This window comes from Pteropus medius, unplaced genomic scaffold (genome assembly GCF_902729225.1).
Source record: "Pteropus medius unplaced genomic scaffold, Ma_sr-lr_union100, whole genome shotgun sequence".
In the NCBI taxonomy this organism is placed as follows: Eukaryota; Metazoa; Chordata; class Mammalia; order Chiroptera; family Pteropodidae; genus Pteropus; species Pteropus medius.
In genome coordinates this window covers 17,038,178-17,044,177 of record NW_024350319.1, presented here as the reverse complement: position 1 = coordinate 17,044,177, position 6,000 = coordinate 17,038,178, and positions in this window count along the sequence as shown.

The following is a 6,000-nucleotide window of genomic DNA, read 5'->3' as shown; positions in this document are numbered from 1 at the left end:
AGACTAGATAGTGACTCTATCAAAAACATTTTAGAATTCCCATTACTATTTAATTTCAGTAATTCTTATTCTTTCCACTTAAAATGTTTGAATGCTAAGAATGTGCTTGAAACGTTATTTTTGCTAACTCCTTGTGCCTTTTCAGAATGTTTATAACATTGAAATGATGGTGTGGTGGTGGTGATGTTAAGATGAGATTCAGAAATGGAAATTTCCATAATAGAAACCAGAAAAATTCCTGGCGTTTGTGTAGTTTTTGACTCTTATAATCATATACTACTAAAATTTGTCATAAAGACCAGCAGGGGACCTACAAACTTGGTTTCTTGGCAAATTTTAATCTTTTTAGAGAAAGGTCAAATCAAATGTTACTTGAAAACTTCGACAAGAAAACTGAATTTGGAAGATCCTTTTTGAGATGGAGTTATTAATGTGCTTAAATCCCATGCCAAATTTTTATTCTCCTTGTTATACTCTTATTATAGTTTTTTTAAAATTTGCTTTGTGATTTCCTAATGCAACTTGGTTGATAATTGGATTACATTTCAGGTAATGCATTCTATTAATTATTTTAATGCACATTCTGAGTGCAAGGAAATGTTCAGAAGCTTAAAAATCTAAGTCATATAATAGACTCTTAAAGGAAGTTTTTTTAGTTTACTTTTTAATTCAAAACTGACATGTCTCTACTCAAAACTATACATTTTTAAAAAGAATTCCTGTGCTTTTCTTCCTCACCCTTATCCTGAAAATGGGGCAAAATGAAACCAAACAACGACAAGTCATTAAAATATTTGTTTGACTAATGAACAAAGGAATGAATTCTCTGAGTTCTATGCAGGAACTGTGAGATTAGCCTGAGTCACAGTACCATTTCTGGGGGTTATTGTTTCTGCTGAATTTTTCTTGAGTAGAGAGCATATGCTTGAGTATGTTCCCTCAGTATAGATATGATATGACACCTCAGGATTGGGAATTGTTTTGAAAGAAGATTTATAAAAAATTTTTTTTTTGCATTTGCAGAAATGTTGATGATCACTGAACTAATCCAGATCACCTCTGGAAGGAAATTTAATTCAAGACTGTCCCCTTCATATTACTAGTTACTTGGACAGTATAAATGAGTTCTCCTGCATGCTACAGATGCTAACTTGACAAGACCTTCCTTTCTATTCTCAATACCATAAATTAAATGAAATATGCTAGCAAGAAGTTACTTCTTACGGCTTCCTTGCTCCTAGAGCTTCTCTTTGTTTAAAAAAAAATAATAAGAGGGGGTTATTAGGACAGTAGCCATGAATGGAATTTAGTTCTTGACTTCCCCCCATCTATTGTGCTGAACTAGTTATTTTTTTCTTTTTCTACCCACATGAAAAATTAATTACTATCTTTGCTGAAGCTGTCAATTAGTTGACTGATAACCAAACTGGTTTTCTCCTATAACCAAACCTTTCAACAAAGTATATTTCTAAATGTTAAAAAGTACAGTTCTTATTACAAATGCCATATGACTTCATACATGGAATATGAAAAACATGATCTTTGGTTTTCATATCTTATGATTTAACTAAATGCAGGAGGCTTTAAATGGCAGAGTCTAAAACTCAAAGATAGACTCATCCATGGTCTTGGACATCAAGTATTCAAGTAGGCCATGTGAAGAAGTTTTGCAGATGTTTTAGTCCAGGTTCACCAGAGAAACAGAACCAATGAGATACACACACAGACACACACAGACACACACACACACACACACACACACATACTTATTGAAGCTGGAAAGCCTGAAATTTGTAGGGCAGGCCAGCAGGATGGAAACTTGGGCAGGAGTCATTGTTATCGTCTTGAGGCAGAAGTTCTTTTTCTCCAAGAAACTTTAATTTTGGCTCTTAATACCCTCAACTGATTGGGTGAGGCCCACCATATTATCTAAGGTAATTTGCTTTACTTAAAGTCAACTAATTATAAATATTAACCACATCTACAAGATGCCTTCACAGCAACACCTAGATTAGTATTTGGTTAAATAGCTGGGTACTATAGTTCAGCCAGTTTGACACTTAAAACTAACCATATGGCAGGTATGGTAAAGAGCAATATGGACTCAGATGATACTGCTTCATGCCTTTGTACCCTTGTACAAGCTATAACCACCATCTGGAATGCACTCCTTCATCTTGTCCTCTTATTCCTTCGATAAGTTTTCTACTTACTCATTCAGATTTCACCCCCTTACTAAAGTATAGGCCATGGGGATGGAAAGAAGTTGGAAGATGCAAGAGCTATTCAGGAAGGAGAATCAGTGGGACTCTGTGACTGATTTTGAAAGTGAGAGAGGGAAAGGAAATGTGGGATAACTCCTAGGTGCCTACCATGGGCAAAGTGACGGATGTTGTTATTCACTGATGCAGAAAATGGAGAAGAAAAATAGAATTGGCAAAGAAGACGATCATTTAAGTTGGGACATATTGAGTCTCAGTTTCCTGTGAGTCATGGTGAAAGTGTGTAGAGGAAAGATTAGTTTTCAGGATAGAGATCTGAATTAAACATACAGATCTGAAACATATCTTATATAAATGAGAATTGAAACCATGGGAATTGAAGAAGTCACACAGGGAATAACATGGAGTGACAAGAAGACCAAAGGCAGAATCTTGGAAAAATATGAACAGGAAAGAAACAGGCAGAGGAAAGTACCTCTGCAGGAGACTGAGAAAGAAGTATCAAAGAAGGAAAACCAGGAAAATGTTGCATCACAAATTAAAGGCAACCAATCAGCCTCAGATGGAACAGATAAGCCAAATAAGACGGGGTCCAAAATGCTCTCCATTAGAGCTAGCAACGAGGTCATTGGTGACCTTGGAGAAAATATTTTCAGCAAAGCAGTGGGGTGGCAGTTAGGGTGCAGTAGGATGAAGACTTGATAGTAGAAGCAGCAAGTGTAGACAAATCTTTCATTGATGAACATCCTCTCTGTATAAATAGCATAGTTTTTGGATTCTGGCAGTCTGAATTCCATCAGGAGATTGCAGATACAGTGATTTAAACAGGGGAAGTTTAACAAACAATTATGATTGTAGAATAACTTTAGGATATGAGAATACTTTTTATGGTATCCCAGGGCAGAAAGAGATGGACAAACTTGGAAGGAACCCTCTCTCCAAGGATGCAGTTCAAATCTCATTGGAGAATGTGTGTTTGAACCCACTGAATGGCAGAGAAGTTTGTTGACTTGCTTGTCAGAGCTGGTATGCAGTCAAAAGAGGAGCAGGAATGAACCCTCTGGAGTGCAGGCAGGGCTGTCAAGCCACACCTGGTGTCCAGTGCATGGGTGTGCAGTAAGAATAGGACACTAGACCTCCTGCAGCCCAAGAGTCTGGTGTCTCTATGGAAAAGAATGTGAGGTTGGGAGAAGTGCAGCATGAAGAGGACTGTGGGAGACACACCTGGGGAGGAGGTGGGTACAGTCAGGGAGCCAGTGCCAGTGGAAAGCCTGGAACACAGGATGTCCATATGGAGAGGGCAGCAGGAAGGTGACTACCACCCATGCTGGAGCTGCAGTGTCCCTGGGGGGCAGTGCCTTGTGCGTGAGTGGCTGGGGCCAAGTACCATCGGTTGTTCTCATACCTACACTGCTAATCTACCATGCTATAGCCAGAAACCCCAGAAGAGCCCCTTCCTCCTGCAATGTCCTGTTCTCTTTAACAAAGAAATGCTTAAAGTAATTCCATCCATTATTACAGAGCATATATTTGAAGGTGAATTTGGAGCCTAGAGATAATCAATTGATACTGGCATAGAAACCATGCAACTTGCTACTTTGTTTACCAAAGATCTTTCTTTCCATCTCTAGTAAAGATGAATGAGATAGGACTGAGGAGGCACTAAATTGGAAGATCATGAATTTTTAACAGCTCCAGTGTGCCGAATTGTTTGCTGTTTAAGCAGTTTTTAGTCACTCTGGTATCCAAGCAAAGAATTCAAATAAAGCATCAATCTAGATTTGCTTTTTGTTGTGGGGGGTTAAGCTGGAGACCTTGTGTCATGTGCCATGGTCTTCAGTGAAAGAATGGAAGTTGCCAGGAAACAGTAAATGACATTACCAAGGAGGAAAAGAAGTGGGACAGTGGAATAATGAGCCTCTAGTAGGGTAAGCTCTTACCTCTAGTAGAATGCGGAAGATCAGCAGTTTGGAAGCCACTGAGGGAAGCTAGGAGGAGGCCTAAATATGAATTCAGTTAGCAATGGAATAAAGGATCTAGCGACCATAGTATAAGGGAAGGGAATGGTCAGTAATAGACTGTACCTGAGGCGAGGTATTCCATAGCAGTAAGAGTGTGACAGGGAAGGGTGCCAGCCCTTTCATTAGGGAGTTTAGGAAAAAAGCATGAATGACAGTGATTCAGCTCAAATGTCCTCACTTTGACACAAGTCTTTTTGGTATTTGAAGTGTAGTTCTGGTCTCAGAGATGTGATGAGGGCTGCGAAAAGGCTTGCAAGAGCCCAGTGAGGGTCGCATTCAGAGTGGGACTTTCTCAGTGTTCAGGAGTGGTCAGAGTCCTGCTTAGGGATCCAGGATGCTTGGGAATTATTTATTTAATTCGTTGTTTTTAACTTAGACATTCTTTTAGTATAAGAATAATTGAAGAAACTGGAAAGTGAGAAAAAAGGAAAAAATAATAATTCCCACCCTAATGTAACAATTTAGGAGTTTTTCCTTTTAAGGCTTTTTTTTTTTCTGTGTACATTTTAAAATATTGCTATATTACTAGTGATACAGAATTTTATGTCTTTTAACCTGATAAATCGTAAATGTTCTTTATGTTGCTACATGGTCTTCATAACTATAATTTTAAAGGTTTGTGTAATAGTTCATTTGTTGGATGCATTTCATTTATTTATTTTTCTGTTGTTGAACTGATTGCCTCAGAATTGTCAACAAATTGCTCAGTGAAGTATGATTTGTGAACATGACTGTGTACGGCAATTCGTTTTTGTGCCAGAGTCAATATTTTTTAAAATTCTGGTTTCAAAATCATAGCTATTCATAAAAGGTTCCTAGGCTACATTTTGGATTCAATGTATCTTTGATGACATCATAGTGGACTGTCTTTTCTTTAAGAGGGAGGCATACAACTCCATCTGATGTTCTTTGACTCAGCATCAAAGGCTTTTATGCATTTACAAGTAAGAAGTGAAAGAACATAAAAGAGCTCAGTGTCCTTAGAAATAACACATTTCTATAGTGGCTATAGATCTGGAAGCTTATTCAGTATGAGCATTTCTCACACCACCCCCACACCTATTTTCCACAATTCAACTGTAGCCGCCTCTCTCAGTGTTTCAGTTCGCACCTGCACAATTGGATAAAATATTAAAGTGGAGTAAAATAAACTCATAAGTGTGTCTTAGAATGGAGTGTAGATACCATCTATAGAAACCCAAGATTTAAAGTAAATAGGTTCTTTGGCAGGAAGCCATTCCTTGAGGAGACTGGATATTCTCACGGTAGAACTAAAGAACAAGGAAGGGACCAGGGGTGTGAGGAAGTCTGAAGTAATCAGTGCTCAATATGTGAATCGCTGGCTTAGAGGCCTTATGCTCCCTGGGTCAAGGGACAGGATGGGTCTCAGAATCTGGAATGGAATGATAGCATGCCTACTCGTTGGAGTTGAGCAGTCTTACCTGCTGGGAAGTAGAACCAAGTGGTCAGTCCTTCCCACTAACTTTGTTAGGGATGTGCTAGAGCTGACTTGTACTAGATCCCAAGAACTGACTGTTCAATTTTCAGGAATTTTGCAGCTAATAGACTCATGTTAGTAGTTTGAAATTAGCTGTCATGGGAGTATGTACACCACAGAAATCAGCACCATAAAATTACACTACAGAAATGCTACAAATAAGGGCTCCCCGCTCCCCTCTTCCCCCCACTACAGCAGATTTGGTTGTTAAAAATTAACCAGCACATCTCTGATGGCACCTCCACCTTTATCAATAGGC